Raw genomic sequence first — 21,922 nt, 5'->3', positions numbered from 1 at the left:
GTGTGTCCTGCTGTCCTGCCAGACTACAGGGAGGCCTCAGAAGAACAGCAGCAGTGGGAGCAAAGGTACTGAGGTGTGTTTCCCTTTTTCCCAGGCAAGTGAAAGGAGGCACAGTTGTTGGAGGGATGTTGTGGTGGAGACAGGGCAGACAGGTCTCTTTTTCAGAATGTGCTGAAAGCTACGTGTTTTCCCACTGTAAAGAACTGCACGTTGTCCTGGGGTGAACAGCAGATGAAGCTTTTTGCATTTTGGACTGTGTGTGTTTGCCAACACTGCAATCTGTTGTCGTATAAAGACACGAACGTGGCAGCATATACTGGGATTTGTTGATAAACAGTGGAATCTGTTTGCAAAAACCTGCATCCACTGAAACTTTCCGTTTCAAATTTCCATTTGAAGCTGATCAGAGTGAGCATGGGAGCTGTGGCTGCAGCACACCTCCAGCTGGAGGGCAGAGAAATCCTTCCTGATGAGAAATTTCCATTGTGTCAGTGAGAAAGCCCGTATATGTGCATGTCAGTGTGTGCTGTGAGCAACTCCCAGTGCTCTGACGGAAGAGAGTTCTTGTTTCTAGGGAATGGAAATATGATTGATTTTTCTTTCCTGGACAGAATGGCTTTAGTAAATCCTACACCCAGAAGGCAGGGTTATTTCTGGGTGTGAGGAGTTTTTGCCATTGAAATGACTGGAAACTAAGGGAAAAACCGTATTTCTCAAATAAGATCAGAATTAAATACATATGAAGAGTATGTTAAATTTGTGCTGCAGTCATAACAGTTGTGTAATGCTTGTTCAAACGAATGAAATGAAGTCTCTCTCACTGTGGGCAAATTATAACAGTAAGCTCTAATCTCTAATACTAACATTCCAAATCAGATTAGGATTGAGGTGAAGGCAAAAGAAAAATTGCAAAATATCCGTCCTCATGTAAAAGACACATCATAAAAGTTACTGCTTTTGTTTTATGATGCAAGCTTGCTATGAGCAAGCTTTTTAATACAGCAGAAAGAGAGATGCTTAGATTCAAAATGAATGAGATGATGAATTACAGGGTGAAGTGCTATTCCAGTAAATATGGAGGGAAAATGGCATACTTAAATATGGAAGTTCTCAAGTTCTGAAATACAGGTCTTAGGAAAAAGTTAGCATTGTAACTCAAGAAATAAATTCAGATTTATTGTCATTGTCCCTCAGAATATGACCTATGAAGTACTGGATTTTTGATTTGTGACATCTCTCTCACTGTGCTGTCATTCTTCTCTGAGTAGAGCACTCCAAGAGATTGGAACTGCTGGAGGAAAAGCCTAAGAGAATGGCTGTGTCTGTATCACTGGAGTGTTACACAAAACAAGTGTCCGTGCATTGCGTTTGTTCATGGCTTAAAATTGTTAATGTCTCATTTGTGTTAGCTCAATAGCACAAATCAGAGCTGATAAGGGATGCCTGGGGCACAGAGGAGGTCCCCTATACACCTTCCTACCATACCTTCCTGCCTCTTTCCCTGCACCCTGCAATATATATTCTGTAGTTCATGTCTGTGTGACTTAGGGCAGAGGGTCACAGTATGGATCTTGCTATTCAGTGAGGTTTTGGAGCAGAAATGTCAATTTGACAGGCACCTGTGACCTTTCTGTCTTTGGTCATAAAACCTGCGCACTGCATGTGTCCACATGTATTTAGCATTTGCATCCCTGAAATGTATCAAAGATTTATCTTTTGCAAAAGCAAATTCCAGAAATGAAACTTGCCAGCCAGTGTAGACTGCCCATTGCCAGCCTTCTCCTTCCTGCAGTATGTTTGTCCCTGGTCTGGGACTCTGTGTTGATATTTGGTGGTTAGTTTTTGCAAATAAAAACATCTGCCTTTCACCAATGAAAGGAGTGCTTTAATGAGGTTGTTGGAGACCTTCTGCACTTTCCCTTGAAATCTAAATTTACCCGGGGATGGAGATTATTTTAGAAGAGCAGGAGCAGGAAAATGATGCCTTTGTTCAGCAGACTGAGAGAGCAGTCTGGTGGCTGTGTTTACGTGCCTGTGCCTCTAATTAATACTGACTGACACCACTTTGAGCAGAATGGCTGCATTATGTGCTGTGGCCAAGGGGCTGTTGAAAACCAGGCACTAGTCATCAGGTAGATTTCAGATCCAGCTGTCATCACTGTTGTGTTTCATATGGCTTCTAAATCCTTTCTCTATTTGTTTAAAAAAAAAAAAAAAGCACTTCATAAAATAGCTTTCCTTTAGGAAGCTTGCCTTATAGTCATAAAATCTGGCTATCTGTTCTCAACTGAAGAACTTTGGGAAAATACAAGAGAAGGAAGGCTGCAATAGAAGCCAAGAGTAAATCTGTTGGAAATAAACATTTTGCATTGGGTTAAATACCACCAGTGGACTGGGGACAGCCTCCTTTGTGGACAGTGGCAGATGCAGTCCTGACACAATCAAGGCAAAGGAACCTTGTGGGAACAATGGTTGGAAAACCAGGGGAAGATACGAAGCCAGGAGGACCTGTTATTGCCCAAAAGGACTTCTGGAAGGCAAGTGTGGTCTCAATTGTAATACTTAGTTGGGAATAGATGATCTTTGAGGTTCCTTCCAACCCTAACCATTCTGTGATTCTGTGACTTCCAAATGAATATTTTTGGAGATTCAGAAATAGTTTGCAGTTTTTCATTTTCCACTCTAGAAATAAAGTATTTTTTTTTAAGTATGACTATTCAGTGTAGACTGAGGTGGAAGCTCTGTGGGCAGAAACATTTTTTGCATTACAAGCAAAAATATTTTAAATCATTGCTTGGAAATGTGCAGAATTCAGCTTAGCTTCCATGCTGATGGTTAAACTACTGGCCTGGGTCGAGGAATTGCATGCCAATCTACGGGCTTGAGCCTTGGCAGGATATGTTGGCCAGTGAAGCTACTGTGACCGTTTCCTGCTATAGGGTTTCTTTGGTTAAAACCCAACATCACAGAAATGCCAGTCTGGATCCCTACAGTAGAAAACCAAAGAAACTACTGATGCTCCTTGTGCCTTACGTTTAATTGCCTTTATTACATATTTAATTGCCCATCGTAATGATAAAATTACAAAACACCAGCTTAGCAAATGAGCAAACCAGTGCAGCTGGCAGCTACATCCCAGGTAATGTGTTGCCATGGTGTCGAGCAGAAGTGACAGCAATCAGTGCGATTCTGAGTGTTTAAGTCCTGTGCTTGCAGTGGTTTAACTTAGATCCGTGAGAGTAACTGACCTAGAGGAGAGCATAGAGAGGGACAGATGTTACTGGGGCCATGTGGAGCCATGCCCTTGGTATTCTTAATTCGCTGAAGCTATACCTGCAGTTCACATGAATTCAACAAATTTAGATTGAAGTTTAAAAAAAAAAACAAAAAAAACCCCCACACAACTCAGTCTTTTTTCTTTCTTCCTTTTGAAAGAACCTTATCATTCTTTTAAAATCATCAACGTTGCTATTTGCAATATGGCATAATAACAGGAGTATAATTTCATATTGGATTGCCAGTTCTACTGCTCTGAAAAAAATTCTTCTGTTGTATTCAGGAAGCCAAAAATCTCATCATCTTGAGTCAGTGAGATTACTTCCTTTTTTTCGTTGGCCAGCACTCTACAAACTCACTTATGTTGCTATAAATAAGGATACCTTAATGTTTTCATATCTCCATGCTTTGATTTATAGCAGCAGCTAAAGAAAACAACTGCTTTCCCAGAGCATGGCAAAATGCCGAAAAATATGCTCACGTATGCATCTTGCTTTTCTTAATTGACTTGCACGCATGACAGAAAAATCCTGATGGTATGAAAATGTATATTGTCTTTGGGCCACAGCCCACAGTGGATATTCAAAAAAAGATTTATGTAGGGATCAAAAGCGTTCATTGAGAAAGGTTTTTGTAACAACAATAACAAAGTCAGTGGTGCCTCAGAATCCCCCATGACATGATGCAGATGGAGTCTGGAGCTGTGGAGGGAGCTGAGGAAATACTGATGTTCTCATCCTCATGCTCTTCCCAGCTAAAAGTGAGTTCTGTTTGGAGCAGCACTAGTTGCTACAGCTGTTATGCTGTCTGCTGTTGGTTTCCCTATTTGACTCATCACTTCTCCCATTGTTGCTTGTGCATGAGGGACACAGCTCCTGAGATGGGAGTACACAGCCACTCCTAAAGCCCTCCTGCATTGCTTTGGTAGCCAGTGTGTTGCAGGGGAGTTTGCTAGGGTAGGGTTTGTTGGTTTTCTTTTCTGGAAAGCAGAAGTTTGTTTCTTGACTCTGCTTGAAGCAGCAGGTGAATTGACATGATGAAAATGAGGTGGTGGCATTTCAAGGACAACATGGGTATGATGAGTTCCTTTAATCTCTGTATTCTTACAAGGACGAACAGCTTCCCCAGTAGATGTGTGGCTGCCTAGGCAGGATTGTGTGGGTCACAGGCTTCTGCCACCCAGAAATGGCTGTTGCTGCTCCATCCCCTCCTATTGCTCTAGGGGCTCCGGTGGCATTTTGGCAAGCCCTGGCTCTGGTTTTGTCTTTGTGGCACTAGCAACTTGGCCAGCAGCTGCTGGCCTCCCCTTCTGGTAACTGGCTTTTTTTATCCCTGCAGTTGTAATGGCTTCTGATGAAGGAGAGCTCCATGTGTGTATTGCAAAATGTTGTAGCTGTGAGCTGAGGCTGCAGCAAGGTAGGAATTGTCGCTGTGAGAGCTGAGGATTAGGCCTCACGTCCCATGACACTTCTAACACAAGTCCTTACACTGAGCGCTGCATGAAACACAGCGTGGGCTCCGGGCACAAAGTCAGAGCACAGCTCCACCAGAGCGTCTCCAGGAGAAAGGGCTCAGATACTGTGTTCTGGTCCAGGGCAATTGCTAATGAAAAGCTTCACTTGGGTAGCTGCTGCCTTTCTGTCTCTGCAATTTCGTCCGCCTCAATGCTCTGTTGTCCTTCTTGTTGCGACTGTGCTGGCATGACACCATCTCCCCTGCAGGAAATCATGAAAAGAAGTGGATGCCTTTCTGCTCTGTTATTAAAACATACCAGGGGTGCTCAGCAGCCTGGAAGGCCTGTGTATTTTAATGAATCTACGTCTGTAGTAGCCGGTTGTTTAGGTCTTCTCTGTGTCTTTTCGCTATGGTAATTGTGGTGATTATTAATGCACTCAGTGGGTACTGAGGCCAGAGTAGAGCTGCTGTCAGTCTGCAGAACATCAGCAGGAGTCCCCAAGGTAGCCCTGGCTATTTACCTTGCTTTTGGGGTTCATGTTTAGGAGGCACATCTCCAGTGAAAGCCAATCAAGCCTGCAGAAAGCACTGCTGCTGATGGAAGTGGTGAGCTGCCCACTGGACTTCTTGTGGCTGGGGTATTTCCTTGGGGTTTTGCTGAGAATGCATTGTTAGAGTGCTGATGGCATGGAGGGAGGAGAGAAGCTGCTCCCTACAAAAGCTGTTGCCATAGCAGCTCTGTGCTTTAAGAACAGCTTCAAATACAATTTAGGTATTTAATTTGTGCAGTACAAAACATTTGATTCAAGAGCTGACATACCTGGGTCTAGCACTTGGCCATGAGCTACTAGGTTCAAGCCTATGAGGCCGGGTTTCCTTGTCCAAGCATCTCCATGACATCAGCTGCAAGATGGCATGTCATATTTGGAATTGCTTGTTGTAAGCTGATTTATCTACCTGTGTTAAGAAGAAAAAAACTTCAATGCTACTATTGACTTGCTACAGTCTGGGAGAGTATACAAGTTTGCACTTGTTGTCTATGACTGGGAAGGTTTTGGCCAAAAGTTTGGGAGTTTTAATGATGCAGCTGGACCAAGTTGAAGAATGAGCCACTTGAGTCTTGGAAATTATGGTACTGGAAAGGGGCCTGAGGAAGCCAGTGCAGAGACTGGTTTGCACATTTTTCTCTACACATATGCAAAAGTACGTATGCACAAAGAAAGGTTCAAGCTGCAGATGTCAGGTTGTGGCATGGTTAACTTCCCAAAAGATTTTTCTTCCAATTGTTTCATCTGATAACTAATTTCCATCCATTGAAGGAATTCCAGTTTGAGTTGTTTTCATTCTCTTCTTATCACATTAGAATGGAAAATGGTAAAGTGTCATTTGCTTGAATAAATATTTTACATTCTCATTCTCTGTTCATATTGTCTAAACAAATCAAAAATTCTTAGTAATGTAATAGTCTTTCGTGAATCTGTTATGAGAGGTTAAATGAGCAGGGATGAGGGGAAAAGAGAGTTTTTGCAGAAACTTGCAGCACTTTGCATAAATGGCAAGCTGCAAGCTCAGAGCTTCTATGATGGAGTGACAGCATTGGTGGAAAAAGGAAGGGCAATTGATGTTGTCTACTGGGACCTGTCCAAGGCATTTGACATGGTCCCACACCACGTTCTTATCTCTAAACTGGGAAGATATGGATTTGAAGGCTGGAGTATTTGGGGATAAAGAGTTGGATGGTTACAGCCAGAGGGTTGTTGTCAACAGCTCTATGTTCAGGTAGATGCTGCTGCTCTTCAACATCTTTATCAATGACTTAGATGGTGGGATTGAGTGCACCTTCAGCAAGTTTTCTGTTGACACCAAACTGAGTGGTTCAGTTGACCCACTAGAGAAAAGGGATGCCACCCAGAGGGACCTGGACAGGCTTGAAAAGCAGCCATACGAGAAACAAATGAGGTTCAACAGGGTCAAGTGCAAGGTGTTGCACTTAGGTCAAGGTAATCCCAGATATGAGTACAGGCTGGGAGGTGAGTTTGAGAGCAGCCCTGCAGAGAAGGACCTGGGGGACAAAAAGCTCGATATGAGCCAGCAGTGTGTGCTTGCAGCCCAGAAAGCCAATGGTGTCCTGGGCTGCATGAACAGAGGGGTGACCAGCAGGGTGAGGGAGATAATTGTCCCTCTCTGTTCTGCCCTTGTGAGACTCTATCATACTGTGTCCAGGTCTGGGGTTCTCAGCACAAAAAGAATGCAGAGCTGTTGGAGAAGGTCCAGAAGAGACCACAGAGATGTTCAGGGAGCTGGAGCACAACTTTTATGAAGAAAGGAGCTAGGCTTGTTTAGTTTGGAGAAGAGAAGGCTCAGGTGAGACTTCATTGTTACCTTCCAGTACTTGAGGAATGCTTAGGAGACCAACTTTTTACATGGTCTGATAGAGATAGAACAAGGGGGGGATGGCTTTAAACTAAAAGAGTGAAGGTTTAGGTTAGATGTTAGGAAGAAATTCTTTACTCAGAGAGTGGTGATGCCCTTGCACGTGTTTCCTAGAGAAGCTGTGGATGCCCTATCCCTGGAGGTGCTCAAGGCCAGATTGGATAGGGCCCTGGGCAGCCTTAGCTGGTGGGGGATAATCAGACCACAGCAGGGGCTGAAACTGGGTAGGTTTTTGTGGTGTCTTCCAACTGAAACCATTCTGTGATAAATCCTGTAGTTGCTGGCAGCACATTGAGTCAGACTGGGTGCACTGCTAGGATACGTTACTGGGAAAATCCTTGTCAAGACACACATCATCTGTAGCTGACTACTGGGGCAGAGTGCTCATTGGTGTATCTGGTCTGTTTGGGGCTGAGACTGCATGCACTGTCTCCTGCTAGTTTTAATTGCCAAGAAAATGTGAATTCAGTTCAACTGTGGCTATTGGAGCAGCACAGAGCAGGTGACAAGCCAAGTGTTGCTTTTAGCTCTTGTCCACTGCTTACACAAACCCACGTGGACTTCTGCTTTTTAGACCCACTGCAGCTTTCTACTGCAGTACTTCTGGCTGTGCAGACCACTTGCAGGTTGGAACCACAAGCTGAGGAAGGGTGTACATTGCTTCCTTTCCAGTCTCTACTTCTTTGATCTCACAATTTACCAATCACATTAGCTATGTTTTTTATCAAATATGTCAAAGGAAATTAAATTTGTAATTCCATTTCATTTCTCCTCAGTAATTACACCATTGCATGCTCAAGGTTATGTGTTACTGAGTTCCCCTTCTGAATTACAGGCACAGATGTCAATTTGGAAGGATCAACCTTGATAGGCGTTGTAGTCACTGTGCAATAATGTTAATAAACCTGTCATATTGGTATCTAGTGAAGTCTTTTCATCTGTGTTCTCCCCTCAAGAATTTAGTGTGGCAATTACATTAATTAAAACTATTGGTAAAGGGTCTATTAAAGGTAAAGCCTTGAAAGACAACTACATCCTAACTGCTAATGTCATTTTGTTATGTTTTAACCTGTGCTTTAGGTGGGCTGGAGGCTGAACCTGCATCCAAAAGAATGAGTTCTGAAGGACTGTGAGAAGCCAGTTTCTCTTTAATAAATGATAGCCTACATTCTGCTCCCTTACATTATGAGCTGAGGATGTCAGTGCTGTCTTCATAGCTGGATCCCTGCTGCCCTCTAGGAATTTTCATAATGAAATATCATCAGCAGTACTGCAATACTCGTATCACAAGATGTGCATTCCTTTATTAATGTTCTGTCATAATGTTATTGAAAATCCTTCAGATTTCTGCAGGGACTGCTGAATTACCATATCCTATTTTTATAAAGACCTCTAGGATCTTTGCAAAATCTCTCTATTACTGCAGGGTTCTTTAAGGCATTGACAGGGAAAGCAGAAAGTTTCATGAAAATAAACTAAGAATTAAATGAGCTTTTCATTTGGCTTATCAATGCCTGTCGGAAAAGCAGAGATGGTAACAATGAACGGTGCTCCATTTCAGATTTGCAGTACTGAGATGGTACACAGTAAGTCTAATAAAAACGTAATTTCTATAATTACCAAGGTTTTCTACTCTACATGGCCTTTAACAGCGTATTTAACAGGGGGTCAGCTTTCCTGCTCCATATGATACAGTGAGAGGTAGATACAAAGCAATTCCCAAATCATTCCCAAATGAGAAAGACCACCACAACATTTGCCATGAATTTTGAAGTGAAAGGTTTTTGGAGTGATATTTTTAACTGCAGAATGTTCAGTTGTACATTCTTTTACGAGATGATTAGCACTGATAGCAACAGATGTTTGAGGCTGGAACAGAAGAGGGATTTACATTTTAATCATTAGTTAAAAGATGAGCTGTGAAAGCTGTCTGCCTTTGGGATGGGTTTAACCTTATTGTTTCTTCAAGGAAATATTCTAGACTTGCACCTTGTGTTGGGGTTAATACTGGCAGGTTGAATTTTGGGTAGTGTCATATCACATCTGTCATTGTATGCATTGAACTAGAAGCACGTGTCTGTGTTTATACTTTCTAATCAATGAAACAGTGAAAATGGAGCTTAAGATCACTGTTGTGGGAAGATGAGGGATTCAATTTGCTACAAACTGATTTACGCAAGGGAAAAGATTAGCACCTACCCGGAGTGCTGGTAAAACATGATAAACTTGTGCTGCTGAGGTCCCTGAAAGCTGTTAATTGTGCATTACCCCTGTTGGCTGATTCAGTCTGCATGGGAGATTGTGACAGTGCAAAGCAGCAAAGCTCAGGTACAGCCTGCTGGAGTCCTCCGAGTGTCCTCTGGAAACAGCCAGAGCTTAGTACCAGCGCAGAAGGAGCAGATGCTTATCTCTTTGGTTGGGGCCATACCTGAGGCTTTTGTCCTCAGAGATGATGTGAGTGCTGCTCCTGGTAAGCAGCGTTCCTGCTGTATGGCTGCTCCGGGAGGAGAAAAGAAGCAGGAGCAACACAGTAGCTTGGCTGCTGCTGGCTCAGTAGCAGTCATTCTTCCTGCTGAAACTGGATTCTGGAGCTCTACACAAGACAAAGGTTCCCAGTGGGTAACTGAGCTGAAAATGCCTCCATTGTTAATAATGTTCAGCAGGCTTAGGGAGACATGAAGAACTGCTGAGTCTGTTCCTCGAGTGATTTGCAGTCTTTTTTATGCCTACGACTGCATTTGTTCCTCTACTGGAGGAGAGAAGCTACTCTGTGTGTTTACCTGGGGTGATGGTTGTTGGTTGGCATTTCTTTCCCATTTTAATGAATGTAACATTCAATTTTCAATGCTTAATTTCAAGAGATTATTTGTTCATCATGACAAATGTGGATGGATTCCCAGAGATCTTTTACTTAAATGCTTCTGATTTTATTCTTGACTTCACAGCTATTGAGGTTGTATACAGGAGCAGATAGAAGTCTGCTCCTGTACTGTTGTTGTTAGCCTGTACTGCAAATCCATATAGGACCCTCCTTGCTTTTTCAGTACATTGAACTTCTGGTGATGCCGTGGAGGGTAAACTATTCCAGAGCCATGCAGCAACTTGCTCAGCATGCCAGGTGCAGAAAGGAGAGGATGTCTCTTTGGCAAACGTTCCCGGATGTCATCATCTCATTCACAGGATGGTGATATACTTGCTGTTCATTAGTTACTGTTTCCAAATGCTTTATAATATGAAATGTTATTAATCTGATTTTCTGTGCTTTGATAAGTGTCTCTTAAATTTCTCATGCAACATACCTTCCAGGCCCTGACCTTTACTAGTTAAAAAATAAATTGCTAGTTCCCAGCACCTGGCTCAGACATAGCAATTTCTGCTGTATTTCAGCCAAAAGTGTATATTAGTTTTCTCTGTGGAGTCAGTGGCCAGGATCAGCAACTCCTTTATTCTTAAATTATTAGTTCAAGAACTAATACAGAGGAAGTGGGTGGGGGAATAGAAAATGTGTTTGGCTAATTTTTATTTATTCATTTAATTTTATTTATTTTTAAAATAAAAGCTCTGTGCACTTGCCCAGGTTAGAAAATGTCAGGTTGTCTATTAGGACCTGAGCCAGAATCTGTTCTTTCTCCTTTCCCAACGTGCAGCCTGGGGACAATTTCAACATGGTTTGTTCTCAAATAGCATTTGGCTTTTCCGAATGCTTCACTGCTGTGCAAATCTCATGATTTCTGGTTCCTTTTCACAGTGATGTTTTTGGGTTTAGAGGAGTAAGAAGAGCTGATACTGCATGCACTGAGATAACCAAAATGGATAGGATTTCCTTCCTTTAAACAAAACATAGTGCACAAAATACCTAGCAATGATGTTTTAGATTAAAGCTGCCTTTTTGTTTTCAGACCAGTTTCTTACCTCCAGAATAAATGAAGTTCTTGTTGCTCTCACCTCCCCTTCTTACCACAAAAAAAAAAAACAAAAAAAAAACCTCACTCTGATTGGATTTGCTTTGGATAGCTTGTGGTACAAATGGCACAAACCTTATCATTTCTTTTCTAAGCCTGTATATTGGATTGAATTTGCATTTTTATCCAACCGAACAGCAGATCTTCAGATCTTCCTTAGCAAACTTGTGTGTTGCTAGCCTAGTGCTACAGTCAGTCTTCCCTCTCTACAATCCAGTATACTTCCTGCACTTCTGTGCATCCAACAGAAGTTTCCATTTGGCACTGAGGAATGTTGTCAGCCATTTCATCTTTCCTCAGTCTTCTCTAGGGAATGGTTATGTTTTGCAGGTTAAAAGTACCTTTAAAATAATTTAAATACAAGGACTTTGGTAAGTCTGGAATGACAGCTGACCTAATCCCCAGTGATAGGATGGCATCCAAGCTGTTGAGTCTGAGGACCCTTTCACCTCCTTTCATGAAGTAACTCTTTGGGATTTACTTCTGTGAATTTACTCTTGGGATTGTTTGTTGTGTGCAGGCAAGGTTTTCCTGTGTGTAGTCAGAGTGCTGCTTTCTTGACATGTCAAGTGTCCTTCCAGCTAATCAGATGCCCGTGCTGGGAATGAGATAAGACTTAATTTTGCTTTGACTGCTTCCAAGGTCAGAGCTGTTGTTTGCAGGGCTTTGGGCAGATTTGGTTGGCTCCTGATATCTTTGTCTGTCTTTTGATCCCACGTCTCCCTTGCCCCTTTCAGGGAGAGGCAGACTGAGAAGATAGATGTGTTTTACAAGAAACCACAGGTGGATATCAGAGCAAAAAGTTGTAGAGCTGGCTGGAAGGTTGCTTATAGCTTGAGCTATGATTCTGAGCTGCATTTCCCTGTTCCCACTTGTAGAATAGTCACATTCTCTTTGGGAGCCACACAGCTAGATTTTGTAAAAGCAAGCATCAAGGTGAGCCAGTCTGCAGAGAAGCTACAAGGCTTCTGATGGTGTTCTGCAGTTTTGGTGATGGTGGTGGGAAGTGGTAGGAGCTGTCTGATCGGGACAATCAGGTCAAACATCGAGAGACTCTAGTGGTTTTGCTGTCATCCTCCCACGGACATTTAGTTTTGTGAACAAACTCTTGTTCATGTTTTATTGAGGCAGCCCGAAGCCTTCTTTCTAAGCTTAGTGAAAGAAAATAAAGGGATATGTCATCCAAGAGGTTGGTGTCTTGGCTGTTGCACATGAACAGACAGTGAAATGGAAGATTTTGTGCAGTGTGCATGCAGTGGCCTTTGGATGACTGTGTCTGTGATCCACGCAAAATGGATTCAGAGGTAGTGGGGAAATGAAGCAGTGGGGCCCCTGGATGAAGGACTGACATCATTTGTCCAAAGTGTGGAGAAAGAGCAGCTGGAGTAGGGTGTCTTAGATTATTGTTATATTTCCACCTTTGCTTTCCATCTGCACTTCATTAGAACATAACCTATTTCTATTGTACAATTTGCCAAATTCATCTAACACCTCTTTAGTTTAGGAGTGAATTACTGTAATGAGCTCTGCATGGCGCTGCATCTTAAGACTACTCGTAAACAGAAACTGGTGCATGAGGCCATGACTTGCTTACTAAGTGGAGCTGGATGAAGCTAACTTGAGTGTGATACTTCGGGATGTGCAGCAGCAGCATGCTGGTATTTTACGTGCTAGCATTACACCTTTCCTGGCTAGCCGCAGCAGTTACCTGTTGAGCATATCTCCTCCTGTGCTGACCTGTTTTCTGGAACTGTAAGGAGGGGATTGTTGAGAGAAGATGTTCTTCTCCAGCTGTAATGTGGTGCTTTCTCCTGATGTAGTGTTATGTGAGATCTTAGTCCTTGTGCAAGATGTGTTCTTTGTTGTGTGTTGAGAGGATGAGTGAAGCTCTTCCACATGTGCTGGAGCTGATATCTGAGTTTCAACATGCTTCTTTCAGCCAGGAAAAAGGAATGCAATAGCAAAGTTAAATTAAGTGAACTCATTGTGAAATACTGCTATTGAAGTGCCACAGGGTGGCTGTCTGTCTGCTGTTCTGTATTGCTAAAGCTATTTTTAATTTTTATTTTTACACTTTGTCATCAAAGCCTGCAGTTTCTTCCTGAGCTCTTGGACAGCACAGGGCAGGATTGGGAGCAGAACAACCCCATTTTCTTTCAGCCAACCTCTAGCAGAGAATATCTACATCCTTTTCTGATATTTCCTTCTAAGAGCTGAAACTATCATTATCCTGCCCCTAACGGTCATTCCTGAGATTCTACCTAAGTACAAACAGCCTTCTGTTGGCTTTCTCCAGAGGTGATAGCCTTCCACTTTACAGGTTACTTCTTCAAACCAGTGAGGTCAGGAGCATTAAACACACTTAAGAAAGGTAAAAGAAAAAAAAAAAAATTGGCTGTACGTTGTGGGGGGTTACTAAGTACACGGTTGTGTTTACTTACAGATAAAGCACAAGAGATCAGGAGTCTAACAGCAGGATTCCTACAAGCATTGTTTTTTTGTTTGCTTTGTCTTTCACATGCATACTGCCCATCAGAGCTTTTGCAAAAACAAACAACAAAAAAAAGCCACCAAAGAGAGTGAGCTGTCTCTGTTACTGTCTGAGGCCCTGCAGATGCCACTTTCCCTCTTGACTGGTTTTGTTCCTCTGCATCTGACAGCTCCTCAGACCTTCCTTTGCCACTTGCCCTTGTCTTGTTGCTGTAGTTCTCCCTTCCTCTTCATTTATTCCACATTCCCAAGAAGGAAACACTTCTTTCTTGCTCAAGCAAACATGACATCCGAGGAAAATCCCAAAGCAGCAGCAGCAGCTGAATGTAATGACTCATGATGGATGTAATGGCTCATGATCATTTCTGATCTGGCATGGATGAATCCCAGTCATGTCAGTCTCCAGTGGGTACACAAATGGAGGCATGGAGGCATTTGATGAGAAAAAAGTTTTCATAGTGATTCATGTTCCCAGACTGATTTTGTGAAGTACTCCAGATTGGATAATGGGAAAAATGTCTTCTCAGAAAGACTGGTGAGGAACAGGCTGCTCAGGGAGGTGACGGAGTCCCTGAAGGCGTTCATGAAGATGTGGTGCTGAGGGACATGGTTAGTGGGCATGGTGGGGATTGGCTGGGGTTGGACTGGATAATCTGAGAGGTCTTTTCCAGCCTTAATGATTCTAGGAACAGATTTCACACATCATTATGGGAGAATACATGGTGTGGATCTACACTTGAGAGTTAAAACTAGGTAGGATGATAGTTAAAATGAATGAAAGATCAGCATTACATGCCTTGGGAGACTGAAGTATGCGGAGAAAGTAGGGGGAAAATAGACTTACGTGGTAGGTGAAATGAGAATTGAGTTGCATTTATCTACTGCTGGATTAACATTTGTTGGTAAACCCTAGCTGTTTTCTTAGCTCCTTAGTAAAGCAAGAGTTAATTGTTGAGCCTACTAGAGACTTCAGTTTGCAAATGCAACTGTAGCAAGTTAGTTCTTGACTATGCTCTTTTAGTGTATCATTGTGGGTCTAAGTGCAGAAATACAACAACTTTGAGTACTTCTGCTTTATTTTCTCATCATCTGGCATTCCCCAGCAAAATCTTAGGATTTCCTTCATGCTGTAAACCCAACAGGTTTCTCAGTTGCAAAGAAATAGCTGGATTTATTTTGTAACTGAAAACCTTCTGTGAACATGACAGTGTTGTCCCATCTTAGTGTCATGAATTTGATTCTTTTTCATGAGGACTTGTGCGTCAAGAGCAGCATGCAGTAGGAGAATTTCCCTTATTTCTTGGCATGTTCTTTCCTTTGGAAACCTGAAGTGTGCTGCTAGATTGCTCTGTTAGGATTTCACTCCAGAAACAGGACTTCGTTCCAAAGCCACCCATTTATACACACCTCTTGCTGAACACCACTAGAGCTGCTGGACCTTCCAACTGAGTCTGACTGAGACATGGTAACTAAAAGAACTGACCTGTCCTTCACCCAGCCTCTGGTGGCAAACTTGTCTCCCATCTGCACTGTGGTGTGTTGTAGTACAGTTGTGGAAGTTGCACTTACATGTTGAGAGATCTTTGAGTGTAGTTACGTGACTAAGCATAATCTGTTTTCAGGGAGAAAAGCTATTAAGCTGCAGAAATCTTATTAGCAGTCTTGAATGGTAGACCTTGGTATTAGATTTTAAATTGCAATCTTGGTGTTGTTTCAGTTCATCAGAGTTATTCAAGGCATTCGTGTGAGAATTATGCCTACACGTTAAGAATGCATGGTGACATTTAGTTTAATATACTAATTAATTACATCTGGATGTGTTTACCATTCTGACTGTACCATCACATTTCCACCACCGTTCTGAATTAACCTAGTCCTCCCCTCAGATCCTGCTGCCTTTTTCATTTTCTTTTCCCTGGGATGTTGTCTCCTTGTAATTACTTTATCAGCATTTAAACAGAGTGTTTCCTCTCAGAACAATGAGCACAGGAAGGCATTGGGCAGTTTGTCCCCGTTTTGCTAACAGAGCATCTGAAGCTGCTTTGGGCTGCTTCCTCCCACTGCCAGGTCGACTCTTTCTCCATCCCAGGGTACCACTCCCAACGGATAAGCTGCAGAGTTACGTGGCTTCTTTTTAGCAGGATGTCCTTTGGTCATTGCATTCCTTTTGAATAAGGATTTTCTCCTCGAAATAAGAATAATAACTATAAAATAAATGCAATAACTTGGTGGCTGAGCATTATCGAGCATTGTGGTGCTGTGTAGTCCCAGAGTAATTTGTACTGCTGTACATCAACTGGTAGTCTGTTTAAGATACAAGGAGTGAAGTGATCTTTGTTTCAGTAGCCATAAGCAACTTGGTTGGGGTTTTTTTCCTCTTTGTGAGGTTTTAATTTTGGATAAAGAGTTACTGGATAATTCTTCTAGGAATACTTGTACTCGCTGCTTCAAAAAATCTCAGAAAGCACGTGGTGGTGATGGGTTTGTAGGCTGGTGGTTGCACTAGTTGATCTTAGTCATCTTTTCCAACCTTAATGATTCTTTGATTCAATGAAAATGTAGCGCAATGAATATGTATCAGTGAATGTATTTGCAGTAATGTATTCACAGGGATGCAGAGAACAGTTTTTCCTTTAAAAAAGCTCAACGTTCAAAGTGACTTTGTATCCAGTTACATATTTTCTTAATAGTTGGGAAAGTGGCAGGGGAGGAAGACTCCTGCAAAGGAACCGCAGCCCAAGAGATTAGATCATGCTGCTTTTTCCAAAGCTGTGCAACAGATTTTTCTGTGTAAGGCTTTCAATAAATTATTTGCTTTTTTAGATGCTTTTATTGTTGTATTCATGATTTAAAAGAGTACAGTTCTGCTGGTGCATTGTTTGTCACCTAAAACACCCCACCTCCCGATGGTGCCTCTCTCTCTGCTTGCTGAGTGCTTTGGCATGCTTCAGTGGGGCTCAGCAGTTTGGTTTGGATAAGCATCAGAGAGCTTGTGTCCTCCTCAGGATTTCTAGAAATGATATGGGAAACCTTGTGGGAGGAAGTGCTCTCACGTGCTTTCTGGTATTTGGCAGTTTGAGCTGTGTCACTGATTCTTGGAGAGTGTTCCTGAGATACCAGAGACACCTTTCCAAAATATCCCCTGGAGTTTGGCAACATCTATACACAGCACATTGTGAGATCTTGCAGTTTTCACTTTATTTGGAATGGGAGGTGTTGGTGATACATTTGATCGTCTCACTGGCAAATAGTTTTCTCTCACTGACTTCCCCCTTACAGTATAATTTCTGTTTTTCTTCTTATATAGATTACTTTGATTCTCATACATTCTCATGCCTAATGGTTGTTTGTCATGTATTGTCATGACTTAATTATCATAGACTCGTGGAATTATTAAGGTTGGAAAAAACTGCTATTATAAAAGCTTTCTTTTCTAACAGGAAAAATCAGTTGTTTGAAATAACTTTTTCGTGATTAAGAATTATTTACTTTTTATGGTTAGTGATATTTCTGAAGGAATGAATAGTTTGTAGATACTTCAGGGATATGTTTGCAACCATTAGACATTGAAATCTCTAAATATGTGATATGAAATCACTAATAATGACCTGTGGATGTCTCAGTGTTTTTTATGCAGCCCAGAACAGCCCAAAGAACAAGGAGCCAACATTTGTCTGTACAAGCGGACCCATAAAGCACACATGCAGGCACACTGCCATGTCAGTAACCTTGCACATAAAGCCAACATGAGTATGCCTATGTGGACAGCTTGGGCAGGAATTCTATCTCCACAGTGATTCATCTCATCTCTGAAGACTCTTTTAGGATAGCCTGGATAAATTACTGTGGAAGTTCTTCCTCTTTGCCAGATAAAGAGCTTGTGTTGACTAGTTCAAACCTAAAGGACCAACTGCTTTTTTAAAACTGTTTCATGAGAGCACATTTGCTTGCAAATAGAATGAGGATCTGGCAGGCAAAACCAGTGCTATGAGAAGCTGAAGCTCTGCTGGTCACAATAGCACTGAAATCACTTAAGCCATCACCAGCCAGGCCCAAAATCTTTGCTAGGTGCTTTCTGACTAACTGTGTACTTCTGAGGGGAAGAGGCAGGAAGCAGTAAAAAAGTCTTCTTTAAGCAAAGAAGCCAGCGTTGGAGTTGTGTGAGTTTGAGATGTTGAGCACTGTTTGTGCCCTGCAGATAACTGATGCTTGGTGCCCCTTCTTTGAGGAAAGCTGCACTTGATGTAGAAATCTCAGAAACATTTAAAGGACTGAAGAGTTGAGCTGATAATTCATAAAGTGATGCTGCTTCTGTCTGAGGTCATGCCGAGCCGATAGCCCAAAATGGTGCTAAGAGGCACAGTGTTCCTGGAAAGGTTTGATTACAGAGAACTTATGAAACAAATGTCCTGAACTGATGACTAAAACCTTCTGTTGCTTTAGATAAGCTAGATGGTCATATGCGGAGGCATAATTCTCTATTAACCTTCTTCAGAATAACTTATTCTTGCTTTATTTTCTGAGCAGCTAAAACATGGCTTTGCATTCTCAAACAAGTATAATGAAATGACATGTATACACAATATGTATTTGCTCCGTTAGCATATCGGTATCCTTTGGGTTATGTATCTATGCCCCAAGGAGCTATTATTTTCATCTGTGATCTAATTAGAAGTCAAATATTGGCTGAATTAACAAGTTGCTCTGTGCAGAAATGAAGTATGTTGAGCATAATTCAGTGCAAACTGGAAAGTGCCACGCCAGGAATGTGAGGGAGCTGAGAAGTGAAACTGCTTAGGCACTGATCTCTGCTCTCTGGTGATAGCAGTAGAACCCAAAGGAATGGCATGGAGCTGCAACAAAGACCAGCACATGCACGTGTTCTTTTTTTCTCCTCTGTCTTTAGAAGCAGAAATGGATATTTGTTTTTAGAGTTTTTCTCTGCATTTGGTTTATCTCAATATCTATTTTCAAGTTACATAATGGTCATTTTAGCTGTCCAATTTGAGAACTTCAAAGAAGATAATTATTGTCAAATGATAGGAATGCAGTTAGTTATCTTTAAGATGTGTCACGTAAGTCAGAAAAAGTTGTGAGTTAGCTATCATCTATATTCTCTCAGGATAAATCAGTCATAGCAGATTGCAGCAGAGGGACCTATTAAATCTTGCCTGACCACTGATGCTTGATATTATGACCCCTCAAGACCTCTTCCCAATTACTTGAGTATATTGATGCCATCTCGGCAAGTCCTACTCAAAGCCCTCTTTCTCCACAAATTTTAACAGCTGTAGGAAGTACCAAGTAAAACAGTAATTTTAGGGCAAATCAGAAAAGTTAAATCTGGGAAATTGTCTGTGGACTCTGTAGCAATATTGCAATAATCAGATGGCAACTAATGTGCAGACGAAGCAGTGGAATGTGGAACTGCTTCTGTAGTTTTGTCTGTTGGCTGAATGTGCCCAGGAGCTCAGACCTGGCTGCAGAAAGCCACTCCTCTCTTGGTTATTGGAAATCAGATCTACAAATGACATTGCCCAAGACAAAGGCAGCAGAATTAAATCAGTAAAACATTTCAGCTGCACACATCATTGAAAAACCATGTTCCTCTTCTGATTCTTCTGGGAAGTCACAAATGAGTTCTGCTGTCTGCGAGCATCCAAGGAACAGTCAGAAGGGAAACATCTGTTGTCTGCATCCCCAGAAAACAGTAGACCAAAATCAGAAGGATTTGTGAAAACACTCACAAAGATGGACATACTCTTTCTTTTTTTGTTGTTTAAAAATAAGGCATTGACAATCTGATTTTATATCCTCTGTTTTTCCAAGTTTTCAAAAGTTTTCTAAAAAGCCCCATGTTTTTAATTGTTTATGGAATTTGGCAAGACTCTGCTTTAATCTTTACATTCATGACCTCATGATTTCACAGGAGGGCTCTTCATAGTGTAAATGTGCACATGTGAGTGGGTCCTGCAATTTTTTTTTTTTTACAACAAGATCAATGCTGTGTATTTCTCAAATACTAGTGGTATGGAAGAATGCAGAGGAATGGATTACTTGTGGCTTTTTTTAATATTTTCCACATCTTGATGCAAAAAATACCCACGTCTGGTTCCACTGCAAGAGACAAGGAGTGAGAAGCCTTTTTGAAAAGTGATATTGAGTGCAACTTTTGTACTTTCATCAAACAGTTTCACTCCTTAGCTCCACTAAGTGCTAACAGTTTGCCAAGCCCAGGTAACATTGTAATACACATTTTTTTTAGAAAATTTCTCATTAGTGCCTGGTTCTATATTTGCGTCATCTGCACTGAAAAAGGTTATGCCCTTTGAAAATTTTATTTGTAGCCTGGGCAGCCTGATTTAGTGGTTGGCAACCCTGCCCACAGCAGAGGGTTGGAACTCACTGATCTTCAAAGTCCCCTCTAAGCCAAGCCACTCTATGATTCAATGAAATCTGTCTTTTTTTTTTCCCCCCATCTATCTGCTTCTGTGAGCTCATCTCCAATATATCTCCAATATAGGCAGAAGAGTCTGATTCCATCTCAGTTAACATGGTTGGAAAAGATGTAGAAAAATATTTTTTGTTGCAGCAGTTTCTCAACAATTCAATGTAAATAAGTAGATTCACTAACAGTTGCAGAAAATTCCACCAACAATTCTGAAAACGGCTGAAAGCCACAACAATAGAACTGCAAAGATGACAGTTCAGACTGCATTTTACATGGCAGAGATGCTGACAACACTGGAAAATTCTTTTTGGAAAGCTGGAAACTATTCTCAGCAGGGGAAAACAGGCATGCCTCTTACTTTCACATGGCACTGATTAGCTGGGGAGGCAGTGATGTGTGGTGCTGCTCTGGGCTGGTGGAGCGTAGGGCTGTGAAGAGGCTGACATGATGAGATGGGCTTTTAATGCAGCCTGTAAACAAAATGTTCCGGCTGCTGTGCTCTGAGCAGGAAGAGAGATGACATGTTCAAGTGGGAATGGCATGAGGGCAGGGGGAGAAGTTAGCTGCGCTGGCACCAGCATCTTGGTTAAAAGGAAGGGGGGGAGGAACAGACACAGCAAAGTAGGTACCATGTGGGGCCCATGTCCAAAGATAAGGGAGTGAACTGAGAGACCGACTTGAAGCAGAGGAGAATTTCAAACTGGGAAGAATGGAAGCACAACAAAAGTAAGGGAGAGAGGAATGGTGAGACCCACGTCTGAAAAGAGAAAGTGCTTTGAAAAAAATACATGCATGAGAGATGCTTTGAATTTTCACCTTTTTTTTTCCCTCTGACATTTTTCTAACAAAGCTATGACTGGGGATGTGCAAGAATCACAGCTTGTTACTTAGGTACTTATGCAATAATTACGTTAGGACAAAGGCTTTTAGCAGCTGTGCAATACACAAAATACTCATGTATGTCATGTTTTCATGCTCTTATTGTGTGTGACGTCTTCTGTAAAACCCTTTACAGACACGTACTGCAGTTGTAGCCCTGCAGCAGTGCTGAAATCTCCTGTACAGGCTATTCATCGTTCTACAGATGGTGAATAAATTTCCTGAACTTAATTTCAGGTATCCAACTGCAGCTGATTCATAGCTTCATGCAAACAGTTCCTTCTCTTGAAAACCTCCTGCTGTCTTTCAGGCTTACGCTGTAAGTAGGGAAATTGTGATGGAGCACAATGCCCACCAGGGAATGTACTTCTGTTAGCAGTCTTCTGCCATTTAGCTGCTTAAATTAGCCAGCAGCCTTTACTCTTAAAAGCTAGTATGCACAAAAAAGCCAATACATCTTTACTGCAAAGAACTGCTATTCAAGGTGATTAATGCAAAGATCAGGTTGGATGCTATCAGCAAAAAGTGTGGGTTTTTTTGTACTGAGGTATTTAAAAAGCAGTATCTTCATTATTGACTTGTTTGCAGATTCTTAATTCCTCTCTTAAGCAAAATGGATTAGTTCTTTGTGAAAAGAAAAATTAAATAGTGCCCCTGATATGGCTTGGAAGTAAAACAACAACGAGTTTGATAACTGTGTATTTCAAAGCCAAGGTTCTCAGTGGTGGTAATATTAGTCATTTAAAAGGTATAGGAACAATAGAAGCAAGCCTACAAATCATCTCAATTTCCTTTCAGGCTACTGAACAGAGGATATAACCCAGGGAGGATGTGGGTGCCCCATTCCTGGAGTGCTCAAGATCAGGTTGGATGGGGCCTTGGGCAGCCTGATCTGGTGGATGGCAAGGGCCTAAAGCAGGGGGCTGGAACTGGGTGGGCTTTAAGGTCCCTTCCAACCTAAGCCATTCTATGATAT

General features: G+C 41.8%; 1 protein-coding gene across 12 annotated transcripts in view; it reads left to right on the top strand.

The window, feature by feature from the left end:
- The window catches only part of ARHGAP24 (Rho GTPase activating protein 24), a 199,959-nt gene that overhangs the window by 143,788 nt on the left and 34,249 nt on the right, over positions 1-21,922 (top strand). The window contains exon 1 of one of the 12 annotated variants that reach the window (XM_090139003.1): positions 20,294-20,793. The exons of the other annotated variants lie outside the window; for them this stretch is intronic. The gene's annotated coding sequence lies outside the window, so the exon portion shown is untranslated. Of the gene's footprint in view, positions 1-20,293; positions 20,794-21,922 lie in introns of those variants that run through there. 12 annotated transcript variants of the gene reach the window in all.

This window comes from Phasianus colchicus, chromosome 4 (genome assembly GCF_987193195.1).
Source record: "Phasianus colchicus chromosome 4, bPhaCol1.hap1.1, whole genome shotgun sequence".
Lineage (NCBI taxonomy): Eukaryota > Metazoa > Chordata > Aves > Galliformes > Phasianidae > Phasianus > Phasianus colchicus.
Note: the sequence above shows the minus strand (reverse complement) of the source record. Positions and strands in the feature narration are given on the sequence as shown.